General features: G+C 51.9%; 1 pseudogene and 1 gene segment (V, D, J or C); both read right to left on the bottom strand.

Annotated features, from left to right (window-relative positions):
- The window catches only part of LOC115528231, a 917,695-nt gene that overhangs the window by 7,134 nt on the left and 894,170 nt on the right, over positions 1-16,391 (bottom strand).
- LOC115528709 lies at positions 7,060-11,328 on the bottom strand (annotated as a pseudogene).

Raw genomic sequence — 16,391 nt, 5'->3', positions numbered from 1 at the left:
ACTGGCATCAGTGACTGATTTCAGGCCTGGGGTGGGTAGGCACAGAAGAGATGAGAAAAGATGGTATGTGGTCCATCAGAAAGCAGGAGCTGTAGAGCTCACCTGGGGTCATGTGAGTGTACCAGAAGCTACCTGAAGAGATCCCACTGGACCAATGTCCATATGTGTAGCCACATTGCCATCATGCCTAGGGGCCTACCCTGGTGCCACCCCCTGAGCCCGTCAGGTCAAGCCCAGAGTGCACCAGGTCAGCAGAAAATAATGCTTCAGCAGGGGAAAATGGAGGGAGAAGGTCATCATTCTGTAAACTGGGGAACAGGAGGGGAAAGTTTATATTTCTTTGTCATAATATATGAAGGTCGCTGTGGGGAGAATAAAGAGCAGATGAAGGCACTCTCCTCATGGGCACATTGTAGCCTTCACGGGAGAAGGAAGACAGAAATGAAATATTCTCATGATGCATCCTTCCCATTTGATTGATGGTGTCATTGAACATCAAGGCAGCTAATGCTACCTAAAAAGATCCACTTGACTGAGGTCCTTTGATGCAAAGTGACCAACAGTCTTGGGAAGTGATTTTGCCAAGTCCAAGCTGGACCTCCTGAAGCTTCTGAGCCAGATGCCCTTTGCAGGAAGAGGAGGCAGAGAGAATGGTTCGGGTACAGCTATGGGAGGCTGTGGCTGCATCCCCGCCGTGGGAGAGTCCCAGGACCAACAGCCCTTCCTAGAAGGAAGGACGCAAGCCATTGCCAGGACCCAAGCCACTTCCTTGGAAGGAAAAGTAGAGGGGTTGGATAGATTCTTACACACCCAACAGACCTGAAGACACATCCACCAATCACAGTGTCAAATGTTACTCAATACTCATAAAAATAAGGAAGTAAGAACACCACCAGCAGCATGAAAAATAAAACTTCATGAATTCACTTATGACACCTATGAGGCTTTTTGATGAGAAATGAACTATTGTCTTGCTATTAAGAAGTTCCGATGGTTTCTGCTTAGATTTGATGATGATGTTGTAGTTGTAGCTCAGGTCCTGTCTTTCCAGTTCACAAATGAATTGTATACAGAACAAATGGTACGATCTTGAATTTGCTTCAAAATGCTGCATAAGGGAAGACCTCAGACTAGGTCACCTGGGACTCTGGCACCTAGTTGATAAGAACATGGGGTTTCTCCCTTGCCTTCTGTCTCTTCAGTTTGTGGAGTTCATAATGAACACTTAAAACAATGAATAGAGGAGTTTGTCTAGGGGTGGCAGTGGCTATGGATATGGGGGGAGGTGGGTATTATGTCATTCTCCCCAGCAGGACCATTGGAATGAGGGAGGCCTGAGTGGTCCCTTGTTCCTTTGGGGTCTTAGTTTTCCCATCTGTGGAATGGGTTCATGCAGATGCTGATCCCAAAGTTTCTGTTATCTCCTAGGTAGATTTGGGGACTGTTGGCTGCTAAAAATCTCCTTGGGGGCCCCTGTCTCTGACCCACTGTTGCCCTGGAGCATGCTATCCTTGGAGGATCTGTCCCTGGGCATTCCTGCCCACAAGCAAGTCTGGTGAACGCAGCTCCCAGACCCTGATGAGCTGAAGGCTCAGGGTATCTGTCCAACCTAGGACTGGAGGACTGGCAGAGTGAGTGTGGCCTGCACCTCTGAGAGGCTGACATGAGTGCCTCTCAGGCCCTGTAGTGAGTGTGTCCATGACACAAAGCTACAGGTGCACTATGTACACGGCCATGGTTTTGCAGGCTGGAAGAATCCTCAGGGCCTGGTGTCCGGGGTTGCTGCAAACTCTGGGAAGCTTGGCCTTGCCATGGGCCTCTGGCTGGTCTGACCTCCCTTAACTCTACTCCTGAATTTGAAATGACTCTGTCTTTTGGACAATCACTGGCAGCCCTTTGTGTGGCTGAGATGGTACCCTTTCCTATTCAACCTGTTCTCCTGTGACCCCCACACAGGTTATGAAGTCTGATATCATCTGCTCCATCCATACCCCAAACATAACTAATGTGTCGGGTGTCCAGACTTTCATGACTGAGGTCTCAGGCAGTGCCAGGGTGACGCTAAGCCTCACTGACCACACACAAATCTGAACAGACCCATTGTCCCCAGGACCCTCCTTGTTTCTGCCTGATCCCCACTGGGACCCCAGTCTGTCTCATTGGGCCCATCTCCATTCCCATGGGGACAAGGACTGCAACCGTTGAGTTGGGACCATTTGTTCTTCAGGCCATGGCTGACAAGCACACAGGGAAAGTGGGTAAATAGGTTCTCACTTGACAAGTCTATCCCTAATTACTGAGGCTTACCCAGAGTTACGTGGAACAGTGAATGCACACCAGATATGTCAGTGATATGTGCTAAGGTCTTTATTGAGCACAGTAGAAATAGGGAGGGCGTGTGACCTGCCTGGTCTGAGCTGCTCCAGGGGTTGGTTCTCAGGGCTACACAGTGGGCTGGGGAAGGGGTGTCTGGTGAGGAAGGCCCCCATCCCGGAAGCCTTGGGAACCTAAGAGCACTCTGCAGGGACCACACTCTTCTCCACAGTGCTCCCCTCGTGCGTGACCTGGCAGGTGAATCTGCCGCGAGATTTCCACTGGTTCGGTGACAGGCTCAGGTAGCTGCTGGCCGCGTACTTGTTGTTGCTCTGTTTGGAGGGCTTGGTGGTCTCCACGCCCTGGGTGACGGGGGTGCCATCTGCCTTCCAGGCCACCGTCAAGCCGCTGGGGTAGAAGTCACTGATGAGGCACACCAGGGTGGCCTTGTTGGCGCTGAGCTCCTCATTGGAGGGTGGGAAGAGCGTGACCGAGGGGGCCGACTTGGGCTGACCTGTGGGGTGGGGAGGGGCATGAGTCACAGATCAGGTGTCCATGGCTGAAGCTCCTACCTCAGTCTTGATGTGAGGAACAGCTCTGTCATGTCCATGGCTTGGGTCTCAAGGGCTCCAGCTGGCTGAGTTCAGGTCAGCCATGGGTAGGGTCACTCACCTTCTGTTGGAATGAATCTGACTGCCACATTCAGTAGTGTGTGGGTCCCTCCATGGCCTCAGACTCTCTCCCGGTCACATGTCCTCCTAATCCACACAGTCCTCCCCCTGGGACTTGGTGACACTGGCTCTGAGACCTGCTTTCCCTTGTGATTCTGTCTGTCATGGACATTGGCATCACTGCCATATCCGCCAGGTCCCTTACCTGGTTACCCTGTATCTAGTCTGTCCTTGTTGCAGGGCTGTGTTCCCATTTGAAAAGTAGGTTTCCTGCCCCCAGAGCCCCTCACACCATCATTGCAGCCTTGCCCACCTCCCAACAGGACCCCCACCCCCGACCCCGGGGATGCTGAGTGGGTAAGAAGTGGGAGTTCCTGGAGCTGGATTACAGGGAGTCTTGTAAGATGGAGACTTTTCAGGTGAGGTGAATTTTCAGTTTTGAGGTTAGGCCATGTCTGTTCTGAAGGGTCTCCCTGTTCTGTGAAGTTTACTTGGGTGTCTGTCTGTTTACCATTTCTGGAAGGCTGGCAGTCAACGTCCCTGTCACCTGTCCCTATCAGCGGACTCTGATCCATGTATCTGCTCATGGACCACACCCACACCTCCCTTAGAGGACACTCTCCTGAGACCTGTTCTGATCTTGGTGTCCTTACTGTTCCTCTAGAGGTGGGAAGTCCCAGTACCCTTGGGCCCTTCTCTTCTGACAACCTGCCTCCTCTTTCACCCCCTTGTCCCACTTCCACCTCCATGTCCCCAAGTCCCGAGACCAATGCTCTGCTCTCTGTGCTCCAGGCAGCCCTCCAGCTGGGACGAGCCAAAGACAGAATACTATGCCTGAATGTCCCCAGTATCCTTCTCACACCCCGTAGCCCTGCTAGCAGTCCAAGCTCCCCACTTCTTTGCCTTCACCCCTCAATTCTCCTTGGGCTTGCGGAACCCAATTTTAAGGATGGGCTATGTCTGTTCTGAAGGGTCTCCCTGTTCTGTGAAGTTTACTGGGGGTCTGTCCATCGTTAGATTTCTGAGGTCTTGGCAAGACCTGTCACCTTTTCCTACCTGGAGACCCTGGCCCAACGTATCTATCTGCTCAGGAGGCTTTCCTGCGGTGGTGAAGGCATTTACTTTGCTGCCTGAGTGTCCTGAGACTGTCCTGTTGCTGGCTTCCTGAGTGTCCCTATGGAGGTGGAAGGCCCAGAACCCACGGCCCCCTTCTCCTGTGATGTCCTTCCTTTCTTCCTGACCCCCTTGTCCCACTTCCTTCTCCATGTCTCCAAGTACCGAGACCAAGGCTGTCCTCACTGTTCATCAGGCAGTTCTCTGCCTTGGATCCCCCAAGGATGGAAACCGGTGCCCGAGCCATCCCCAGAATCCTTCCCACACCTCACGGTCCCTCTGGCAGCAGGAACCCCTACTCATTTGCCCTTCACCCTCAATTCTCCTCGGACTCTTGGAGCCCAGAGACATTGAGTGGTGAGCTGACCATCCCTGAGTCCAGAGGAGAAGATTTCCTTGGGGAGAGAGCTGGAGTCACAGTGAGGCCTGAGTTCAGGTCTAGATTAGGAAGGGCTCACGGGGACGTCCCCTGTAGCCCTGAGCACTTCTGACAATATGGGGCCAGTGGAGGAGATAAGGGGCAGATAAAAGAGGCAAAACTTACAGACCCCACAGACCTTCAGCCCGAGCCCAGGTCACAATAGAAAGCAGAAGAAAATCACCTGAAATTGTATACTGGAGCCAAAAGAGGAGGAAAGGGGAGACTCACCGAGGACGGTCAGATGGGTCCCTCCGCCGAACAAAGCACACTGTGACACAGCCTGGAACACAAACCCTCTGTCAACCCCTCCACCCCTGACCCAGGCCCACCTGCAGCTGCACGGGAGGCCCAAAGCCCAGCCTTCTTGTCACGGGTGCTGGTCAGGCAGATGGGTGGGTGATGGGGTTGACCCCTGGGGACCTGGAATCAGTTCCATGGAGGGTTCAGAATCCATCTATCCTCAGTCATGGGGAGGGGATGGAGAGATGCTCTTTAGGTATGGCATCAGAATTCAGCTAACACCATGCTTAGGAAGGTGCTCTGTGCTCTCCTCAGTCCGTGTCAGGATGTCATTGTAGAAGAGGTGAGCAGGGGTGTTTCAGCACAGAGGTGATGGAGCTGGGAGCCCTTTGCAGAGTTGGGACTCATGGGGAGGCTCCTGGATATGCCACTACGTCATCTGCAGGGGAAGCAGTGGAGGTTTGGGGTCAGGAATGGAAAGTATTGGGAGGAGAATCACGTTTCCTCCAGCACACTTAGATCTCTCTCTTAGCCCCGATGTCCCGAATCGCTGCCTTTGCTGGTTCTTTAGGAAGGTAGCATGGTCACTGTTTAGTCCCTATCCTGAGCTGTGAGGGCAACTGTCATGGTATAGGGAGATGTGGGCTGAATATAAGCTGGATAGACGTGTTGGGCCCCTGGTGTGTGTGGATGCAGCCACTACATCCTACAGTTTTGCCCTGAGTGGAAATGTCAGAGTCTGTGCCTAGCCTTGAACTGACTGAGAATCACACATGGCCCACATACAGGAGCATCACTAGCACAGGGTTCCCCCACCAAGCTGGAAAACATACTGTACCTCTGCACTGGACCTTCACATTGTGAGGAGGCTCTCTGACACCTATGGCCTTCTCCTGCATCCTTGCCTTGGGATGTCACCTGCAGAGCTCACAATAGGGGACACACAGGTCTGGCATCCTTCTTTCTTTGTCACATTGGCGCACTGAGCTAGAACTCTGACTGGCTTCCTCGATCTGCTCTCGATGAGTGCGTAAACACCCTTCCAGCTTCTCATGAGGTTTCTTGTCTCACTCCAGCACAAATAGAATCCCTGGAGCCTTCTGTTGCTAGTGGCTGGCTCTGGTAGGGATGACAGAGATGGAATTGTCTCTGTTCATGTCATATCCTGGCTCCCTGTGCAGCACCTTCTACCGCAGCTCCTCCTGATCTTTCCATAGAGATGCCCACCATGGCAGTGTTGTAAATGGACCAGTGTCTCTGTGATCATCATGAGTGTGCATGTATGTTTCTGTTTGTTGGGACCTGTGTGTGTGCTTGTGTGTGTGTTATGATCAGATACTACACTGAACTCCTAAGTAGATGAGTCAGTTGAGAAACCTGTCAACAGCGCATTTCCAGAATCTGAGTCTTGATTTATAACAGACACCCTAGGCAGGTTAACGAAAGACAAATGATGGGCTCATGGGTTGGCCTGGCCTCGGAGGGGTCCCAGAAAGCAAAGCTGGAGTCTGTTTCCCAGAGAACTTGGATGTAGTGTGAACCGAGAGACACTGGTGGGGTGAGATGCCAGCAGTGGGAGTGTGGGTGTGAGTGACCAGTGCCCAGGCAGGGGCTCCTATAGTGAGTGTGACAGGGAGTCTGTGGGCGGAGGACAGTCAGTGTTCCTGGGGAGGTAGGAGCAGGTGTTCTCATGAGAGAGGGAGGAGGCTCTAGGTTGTGACAATTGGGAATGTCCACATGGGGTAGGAAACCAGGGAAAAGCTGGCACTGAGTGGGGGTCTATAGGAAGAGGAGAGTGGGAATATTCAGAGGAGGGCTTCTTGTAGATGGTGAGGCGCCAGGTCCAGGGAGAAACTGAGGAATTATCCAAGAAATCCAGGGGATCTGGTATCAGTGAGGGAAGCTATGACTGGCAGTGGGCATGGTTAACACAAGAAGGAAAGCTAGAGACATTGTGGAGGATGGTCTCTTTAATTTCTGTTGTTTTGATCTCCTGTTCAGGAGTATTGTGTGACAATTCTGGCTGAGAGCAAAATAACCCCTCATGAAACATGAGAACGCCTTCACTGGGCTCTTTTCCCAAGGCCTAAAGAATCCTGTTTTCCCCCAAAGATGGTTGAGTTCTGGACTGAAATGTTAAGCCCAAATTACCAGACAGCCTGAATTCTGATTGAATAAAGAACATTTTATTGAGCATGATTGGGTGCTGGGAGGAGGGCTGGGATGATCCTGGTGCAAGGGGAATCCTTCCTGGAGGTCCTGTGGCTCTCAGCCCTTTGAGTGGGTAGGGGATGTCTTGACCTAAGAGCACTCCTCAGAGACCACATTCTTCTCCATGGTGCTCCCCTCGTGCGTGAACTGGCAGGTGAATCTGCTGTGAGATTTTTACTTGTCAGGCAACAACCTCAGGTAGCTGCTGGCTGCATACTTGTTGTTCTGTTTGGAGGGGTTGGTGGTCTCCATGCCCTGTGTGACGGGGGTGCCGTCTGCCTTCCAGGCCACCTTCAAGCAGCTGGGGTAGAAGTCACTGATGAGGCACACCAGGATGGCTTTGTTATTGCTGAGCTCCTCAGGGGAGGGTGGGCTGAGGGTAACTGAGGGCGAGGACTTGGGCTGACCTGTGGGGTGGGGGAGGGACAGGAGGTCAGAAGCTCAGCTTCCACGTTTGGGGTCACTTCACTTGACATCGGCCTTCATGTGGGTACAGGTACCTGAACATTCAGTCAGGCCTCCAGTTCCCCTTCTGTGTCCATGTGAATCCATGTCGGGGTGGGTGGGTGGGTTAAGGTGTTATTCAATCATCTCCCCACTTTTGCTGGGAACCTTTGAGGTGGATTCCTATCACCACCCATCCCAAGACTCTTCTGAGATCTTCCTTCCACAGAGACATCTAACTCTCACTGTCCTGTTCCTGCCTCCTCTGACTTTTGACAGTGTCTGTCTCAGCTCTACTTTTGTCCTCTGTGGCCGGGGCTATTACGTGAGCTCTCTGACCTCCTATTGGCTCATCCTGTGGACCATTCTATCTTGAGTCTTGTGTGAGTTCTTTGCCCTAAGGGTCTGTTTTTACCCAGATGTGTCTCTCCTGGGCTGTCCCTGATGGGGTAGGATCCTTGCTGATCATACAGAGTGTGTCTGCGTGGCCTTGCATCACTCTCAATCCATAGCCCTCTGCAGCCCCAGTCCCCATGTCCTGCAAATTAGTCATTTCACTAGAGCTTTCATGCCATAGATTCTCCTGTGTTTGTTGCTGATGTGTGTCCTGCAGGGACTCAAGAGTCCACTCATGTCTCACATCTTCTCATTCCATGACTCTTTCTCTGGCATCTACTCCTACAAGCTCCATCCTGCCTCTGGCAAGTTTGTCTGAGTCCCCAGGCCAACTCTAATGGCCACTCCATAAGGCCTGGGGGGAGCTCTACCTGCACCACTGCTGACTCCGGACCCTGATCCCCAGGCTCTGTCCTGAACCTTGTCGTTTGTGTCCTCAGCCTTGGTTCTGAGGGTGCATGGCCCAGTAAATACTCCACATGGTCCCCTCCTCAATGCTCCCTGTTATCTCTTCCCTTTTGTGTGAGGACACTTAGTGACTCCCAGAGACAAAGGTTGTCCAATAGGAGGTCTTACAAGGGTGGACAGAAAAGAGCACATGTGGGACCCTGGATGACCTGGCGGACACACAGATGAGTTTTTAGCTCATCCCGACCATCCTCTGCCTCTCAGGTGGTAGGGGAGGGGCTGTGATGACCAAAGAAGCAAGCAGTACATTCTGTAGAGGGAGGGAAGGAGATCAGAGTCCCAGGGACTGGGGTCCCAGATGAACGAGTGACCAAGTTGAGAAAAGACACAGAAAGAAAAAAAATAGCAGAAAATTTCCCAAATATGTGGGGGGGCAGGGAAGGAGGGAGAATGTGAGATTCACCTAGGACCGTCAGCCAGGTCCCTCTGCCAAAAACAAAACACTGGGATACAGCGTAATACTAAAACCACCACGTGGAATCCGTCCCCAAACCCCTAGACCTCCTCCTGCAGCTGTGATGGAGGAAGGGGGGCACTGCTCCATGCTGGTGTCTGCTCAGTGGGAGAAAAAGGTCTTCCACCACTAGCGGATAACAGGTTTAAGGTCCCCAAGTGTGCAGCCAGAGGATGGTTGGAGTCAATTCTTCTAGAAGAAGTTGGTATCTCATCTGCTGTTTCTACCTGTGTCTCCTGGGATTTGAATGAGTTGTGGAGGGCCTCTGTGTCACCATGAGTAAGGATTTATAGAATGAAGAGGAAATCCCTTCTGTGTTTGTTCAAACAATCCTAATTCCTTGGAGAGACCATGAGGTGAGGGCAGAGGGTGGATCTTCCCTCCCACACCTTGCTCTGCAGGGAACAGCAGGTGGGCCTGTGTGTATAGGCCACTGGAAACTTCCTATGCCCCCAACCATCACTTCATAGAGCTCAGCCTTATTTTCCAAGGGGATGTCCTTGTTTGGGACTGTCCCATGTGAAGTCTGTCCTGGTCCTGTGGGATATGCCAGCCTGTTTCCAGGTGACTTTGGGAACAGCCCAAGCCAAACCCTTATCTAGTCCCATATTGGAAAGGATCTGCTGTGACTGTTGCTCTGCTTCATTCAAGGGGCTTAAATGCTGTCTGCCACGTAACGGAACTGGTATCAGTGACCACTTTCAGGCCTGGGGTGGGTAGGCACAAGTGAAATAGAATATGTTGTCCATCAGATAGCAGGAGATATAGAGATCACCTGGGGTCTTGTGAGTGTACCCAAGAGCCACCTGAAGAGGCTCCGACTGGACTAATGTCCATAGATGCAGCTACATTTCCATGTGTATAGTGGACAAGCCAATGCATTCCACCAGCCTATCTGGTCAATCCCAGCATGTACCACGTCACCAAATAGAAATGAGTCAGCAGGGGAGGGTGGAGAGAGCCGGTCATCATCCTGTGAAGTAGGGAAGAGCAGGGAACAGTGCACATTTCTTCTTTTCCCTACACATGAAAGGCACTCCCCACCTGGGTACGTGGCAGCCCTCCCAGCAGAAGGAGGACAGAAATGAAATATTGCCATGATGCGCCCTTTCCATCTGATGGACGGAGTCATTGAACATCAAAGCAGCTAGTCCTACCTAAAAATGTCCACTCGATGTGGGTCCTTTGATGCAAAGTAGCCCACTGTCCAGGGAGGTGATTCTGACGTTGTACAAACTGGATCTCCTGAAGGATCTGATGCCAGAAGCCCTTTGCAGGATGAGGAAGCAGAGTGGATGGCTCAGATACAACTCTGGGAGGTTGTGGCTGCATCCCCACCATGGGAGAGTCCCAGCACCAGCCGCTCAGCCCCTTAGTCCCTTCCTTGCAAGGAAAAGTAGAGTGATGGGGGATTCTTACAGACCCAACAGTCCTGCAGACACCCGACCCCCGCAATTACAGTGTCAAATGATTTTCAGCACTCAGAAAGAGAAAAGGAAATACCCCCAAATAACAACAACATCAGCAGTGTAATTCCATGAATTCACTTGTGAAACTTTGAGGTCTTCAATGATGAGTATTTTGGTTGTTAAGGATTTACTCACAGTTTCTACATCGGTTTGATCATGCTACTTTAGTTTCTCTTTAGGCCTTTATCTTCTGGTACACAGATGAAATCGTTATTGAGAAAAAGGTATGATATCTGGAATTTGTTTCCAAATATTGCATAAGAGAGCAATTATTTTGTTGTTGTGTTTACATCATCAGGGAATTGATAGATTGGGACCTGGCTGCTGGGAACATGGAGTTATTCTTACTCCTCTGTCTCCCTATTTTGGTGTTTTCATTTTTCCTTAATGCACATTTGGAAGAAACTTATAAGAAGAGATGATTAGTGTGGGGCAGTACCTGATGTGGGGTGATTTTGGCATTCTACAGAAGGGTCATGGACATGAGGTAGACCTGGGTGGCCTTCTCCCTCATTTAGGCCTTAGCAATTGGATCCATGACATGTGGCCAGCAGGTGCTGTGGGATACTACCATCCCTAATTTTCCTTCTTCCTCTTAGGTTTCTCAAGGGCAGGAGTGGCTGGGATAAAACTCTAAGGAGTCCCATGTCTGCCCCATTATGATCTCAGAACTTCTGGGCTTTGTAGGCTCTGTCCCTAGGCTGACCTGTCTCCCTTGCAGGTGTGGTGAAGGCAACTCCTTGACTCTGAATACCTGGACACATAGACAGGGGGCTGGTTGTGCCTGCTTCTCTTTGAGACTGACCTTGCCTGCTTCAGTGACCTGGGCGTGAGTGTGTCCCTGATACCTGGTCATGGGTGCCCTCGGGATTGAGCCATAGTGAGTGAAGGATGCTCGAGCCTAGGGGGATCTGCAGGCCCTGAATACCTGGGGAAGGTCCCTGATTTTGCTGTAGCCCTTAGGCCACACTCACTCTGCTTGAGCTGGTCTGCACCAGCTGAACTATACTCCTGAATTCGAATTTTCTCCCTCTCTTTTGGAAAATCATTGGATACCCATTATGTGCCCAGGATTGTGTCTTTTGTCATTTACTCAGTTCTCCATGTCCCTACCACATACAGGGTCATATCATCGACTTCATCTTTAACCTAACCATAAAGTAACTCTCCTTGATCTCAGTTGAGATGATGAGACTCTTCATGATTGAGGTCCCAGCCCCCTGTTAGGGTCTCTTTGAGCCTGACCTTGACCCAGGCCCATCAGAACATAGACTGGTTGTCCTTGTGCCTTATCTTGACCTCAAGTTTCAGATACTAGTGTGGGTGAACACTACTGTCTTGAAGAGTGTTCCAGGGCTTCCTGAGTTGGTTGGGAGAGTCAAGTAGGTTCGGGAAGGGATAGGCTACAAGATGTGAAACTGTTTCCCCGTAGGCCTTCTTAGCGTCTTTACTCACCTAACATGAATTGTGAGTTTGAAAAATGTACTTCTAATGTATTGTTCAAAGCTTTCCATGGCTCCCTGCTAAGGTGCCAACCATGGACCCCTCATTTGGTAGTCGCTATCCCCTCTGGGTCACCCTGTCTGGAACCAGGAAGTTCACCTCTGTTCCTAAAGACCACTGTTTCTGCTCAAGGACCTCGTTCCTCCTTATTGTTGCTTCTACCCACTGCTGGCTCCTGGGACCCTCCTTGTTCCTCCCTGACACCCTATGGGGACCCCTGGTCCTTCTCACTCAGTTTTTCTCCCTTTCCAGGTGGCAAAGACTGCATCCTGGGGGGCTGGTATGGCAGGACTATTTTCTACTCTGGGTCACACCCAGGGGGATAGAGAGTCAATGGAGTCCTTTTAGGGTTAGTTGGGTGGATGGCGGTTAGTTAGAATCTCATACCATTACTGTCCCTTCTCTTAATTACTAAGCCTTTAACCCAGACATAACAGACAGAGAATTCACATCAGAAATGTTGAATGATAAACGATAAGTTCTTTATTGAGCACAAATAGAAACCGGGAGGGTGTGTGACCTTCCTGGTCTGAGCTGATCCAGGAGTTGGCTCTCAGGGGTACATGGTGAGCTGGGGAAGGTGTATCTGGGTGAGGAAGGGCCTCCATCCCTGACAGTCTCGGGGACCTAAGAACACTCTGCGGGGACCACACTCTTCTCCACGGTGCTCCCCTCGTGCGTGACCTGGCAGGTGAATCTGCCGTGAGATTTCCACTGGTTCGGTGACAGGCTCAGGTAGCTGCTGGCCGCGTACTTGTTGTTGCTCTGTTTGGAGGGCTTGGTGGTTTCCACGCCCTGGGTGACGGGGGTGCCATCTTCCTTCCAGGCTACCGTCAAACCGCTGGGGTAGAAGTCACTGATGAGGCACACCAGGGTGGCCTTGTTGGCGCTGAGCTCCTCATTGGAGGGCGGGAAGAGAGTGACTGAGGGGGCCGACTTGGGCTGACCTGTGGGGTGAGGAGGAGCGTAAGTCAGAGATCAGGTGTCCATGGCTGAAGCTCGTACCTCAGTCCTGATAAGAGGAACAGCTCTGTCATATCCATGGCTTGGGGCTCATGTGGCCCCAGCTGGCTGAGTTCAGGTCAGCCATGGGTAGAGTCACTCACCTTCTTTTGAAATGAATCTGACTGCCAGAATCTGACCCAATGTCTGGGTCCCTCATGGACTCAGACACTCTCCAGGTCACATGTCCTCCCATCCACAGAGTCCTCCATTGGGGCTTGGTAGCACTGGTTGTGAGACCAGCGTTCCCTTGTAAATCTGTGTGTCCTAGATGTTTGTGCCACTGCCATTATCCCCCAGGTTGCTTACCTGGTTCCCCAATAGCCAGTCTTCCTGGTTGCAGGGCTGTGTTCCCATTTGAAAAGTAGGTTTCCTGCCCCCAGAGCCCCTCACACCATCATTGCAGCCTTGCCCACCTCCCAACAGGGACCCCCCCGCTGGCGATTCTGAGTGGGTAAGAAGTAGGAGTTCTTAAAGCTGGATTCCAGGGAATCTTCAGGTGTAGACTGGAGAGTTTTCAGGTGAGGTGAATTTTCAGTTTTGAGGTCAGGCCATGTCTGTTCTGAAGGGTCTCCCTATTCTGTGAGGTTTTCTGGTGGGTCTGTCTAAACACTTACTGTTTCTGGAAGCCTGGCAGTCACTGCCCCTGTCACCTCTCCCTATCAGGGGACTCTGACCCCATGTATCTGCTCACAGAGCTCTCTTGCTGTGGCATGCTGTGAAGGGATGTACCCCTGCTGGCTGAGTGTCCTGACAGGACACTTTCCTGAGACTTGTCCTGATCTTGGTGTCCTTGCTGTTCCTCTAGAGGTGGAAGGTCCCTGAACCCTGGGACCATTCTCTTCTGACGACCTCCCTCCCCCAGACCCCCTTGTCCCATTTCCACCTCCATGTCTCCAAGTCCCCAGACCAATGCTCTGCTCGCTGTGCTTCAGGCAGCCCTCCAGCTGGGACGAGCTGAAGACAGAATGCTATGCCTGAGCCGTCCCCAGAATCCTTCCCACACCCCACAGCCCTGCTTGCAGCCCGAGTGCCCCACTTCCTTGCCTTCACCCCTCTCTTCTCCTCAGGCTCTTAGAACCCAGCTTTAATGATGAGCTGTGTCTATTTTGAAGGGTCTCCCTGTTCTGTGAAGTTTACTGGGGGTCTGTCTGTCTTCAGATTGCTGAGTGCCTGGCAAGTCCTGTCCCTGTCACCTGTCCGTATCTCAAGATCCTGACCCCACATATCTATCTGCTCATGAGGCTTTCCTGTGGTGGTGAAGGTGTTTACCTTTGTTGCCTGAGTCTCCTGACATCTGTCCTATTGCTAGTGTCCTGAGTGTCCCTGTCGAGGTAGAAGGTCCCAGCACCCAGGGCCCCTTTCTGCTCTGATGTCATCCCTTCCTCCTTGACCCCCTTGTCCCCCTTCCTCTTCTATGTCCAAGTTTTCAGACCAAGGCTCTCCTCACTGTGCTTCAGGCACTCCTCTGCCTGGGACCTCCCGAGGATGGAACCAGTGCCTGAGCCGTCCCCAGAATACTTCCCACACCCCATGGTCCCTCTGGCAGCATGAACACCCATTCACTTGCCCTTTACTCCTCATTCTCCTCAGGCTCTTTGAGCCCAGAAACTCTGAGTGGGGAGCCCACCATCCCTGAGTCCAGAGGAGAAGGTTCCCATGGGGAGAAAGCTGGAGCCACAGTGAGGCATGAGTTCAGGTCTAGATCAGGAATGGTTAATGGGGATGGTCCCCTATAGCCCTGACCACACATCGACAAGATGGGACCAGTGGAGGCGATGAGGGGTAGACAAAAGAGGCAAAATTTACAGACCCCACAGACCTTCATCCTAAGCCCAGGTCACAATAGAAAGCAGAGAAAAATAGCCTGAAATTATACACTGCATCCAAAAGAGGAGGGAAAAGGGGAGACTCACCGAGGACGGTCAGATGGGTCCCTCCGCCGAAAATAGGACACTGTGATACAGCCTTGAACATAAACCCTCTGTCAGCCCCTCCACCGCTGACCCAGGCCCACCTGCAGCTGCACGGGAGACCCAAAGCCCTGCCTCCTTGTCACGGGTGTTGGTCAGGCAGATGGGTGGGTGACGGGGGTGCCCCCTGGGGACCTGGAATTTCAGTTCCATGGAGGGTTCAGATTCTCTCCATCCTCAGTTATGGGGAGGGGTTGGAGAGACCCCTCTAGATATGGCATTGGAATTCCCAGCTAATGCCGTCCTTAGGAAGGCGCTGTGTTCTCTCAGTCTGTGTCAGGATGTCATTGTGGAAGGGGTGAGCAGGCTACTTCAGCACAGAGGTGATGGAGCTGGGAGTGCTTTGCAGAGTTGGGACTCGTGGGGATGGTCCTGGATATGCCATCACATCCTCAGCACAGGAAACCATGGAGGATTGGAGTCAGGAATGGGAAGTGTTGGGAGGAGACTCATGTTTCCCTCAGCACTTAGATCCTTTGGTAGGGTCCTGAGCTCCCGAATTCCTGCCTTTGGTTTGTTCTTCCGATGGTACAGTGGATGGTTACTGCTTAGTCCCTGTCCTGAGTGCGATGAGGGCAGCTGTCACGCTGTAGGGGTTTGTGGGCTGAATGTAAGCTGGATAGACCTGGTGGCCCCCGGTGTGTGGGCTACAGTCACTACATCCTACAACTTTGCCCTGAGCTGAAGTGTTGAGGTGTGTTTCTGACCCTTGAACTGACTGAGAATCACAAATGCCCCACATACAGGAGCATCACTAGTACTGGCTGGTCCCCATGAAGCAAGACACATACTGTACCTCTGCCTTACACCTTCACGTTCTGAGGAGGGACACTGACAACCAGTGCCTCACCTGAATCATGGCCTGGGGACGTCACCTGCAGAGCTCACACAGGTCTGGCATCCTTCTTTCTGTGACAAATTGGCATACTGAGCCAGAACTTTGTCCGTCTTCCTTGGTCTGCTCTTGATTAGTGTGTAAACACCTTGCCAACAGCTCATGAGGTTGCTTGTCTTGCTCCAGCCTAGATAAGAATCCCCGGGGCCTTCTATTGCTACTGGCTGACTCTGGTAGGGACGACAGAGATGGAGCTGTCTTTGTTCATGTCCCATTCTGGCTCCCTGTGCAACACCTTCTACCCCAGCTCCTCCTGATCTTTCCTGTGTGTGTGGTTGTGTGTGTGTTATGATCAGATCCCACACTGAGTTTATGGGGTTTCTCCCTTGCCTCTGTCTCTTCAGTTTGTGTAGTTCATAATGAACATTTAAAACAACGAATGGAAGAGTTTGTCTAGGGGTGGCAGTGGTTCTGGGTAGGTTAAGTGGGGGAGGATGTCATTCTCCCCAGCAGGACCATTGGAATGAGGGAAGCCTGAGTGGCCCCCCCTTTGTTCCTTGGGGTCTTAGCTTTCCCAGTTGCGGAATAGGTTCATGTGGATGCTGATCCCAAAGTTTCTATCATCTCATAGGTAGATTTGGGGACTGTTCACTGCTTAAAAACTCCTGGGGGCCCCTGTCCTCTGACCCACTCTTGCCCCAGAGCATGCTGTCCTTGGAGGCTCTGTTCCTGGGCATTCCTGCCCCCCAACAAGTCTGGTGAAGGCAGCTCCCGGACCCTGATGAGCTGAAGGCTCAGACAGGGTATCTGTCCAACCTAGGACTGGAGGACTGGCAGAGTGAGTGTGGCCTGCACCTCTGAGAGGCTGACATGAGTGC

This window comes from Lynx canadensis, chromosome D3 (genome assembly GCF_007474595.2).
Source record: "Lynx canadensis isolate LIC74 chromosome D3, mLynCan4.pri.v2, whole genome shotgun sequence".
Classification (NCBI taxonomy): domain Eukaryota; kingdom Metazoa; phylum Chordata; class Mammalia; order Carnivora; family Felidae; genus Lynx; species Lynx canadensis.
Note: the sequence above shows the minus strand (reverse complement) of the source record. Positions and strands in the feature narration are given on the sequence as shown.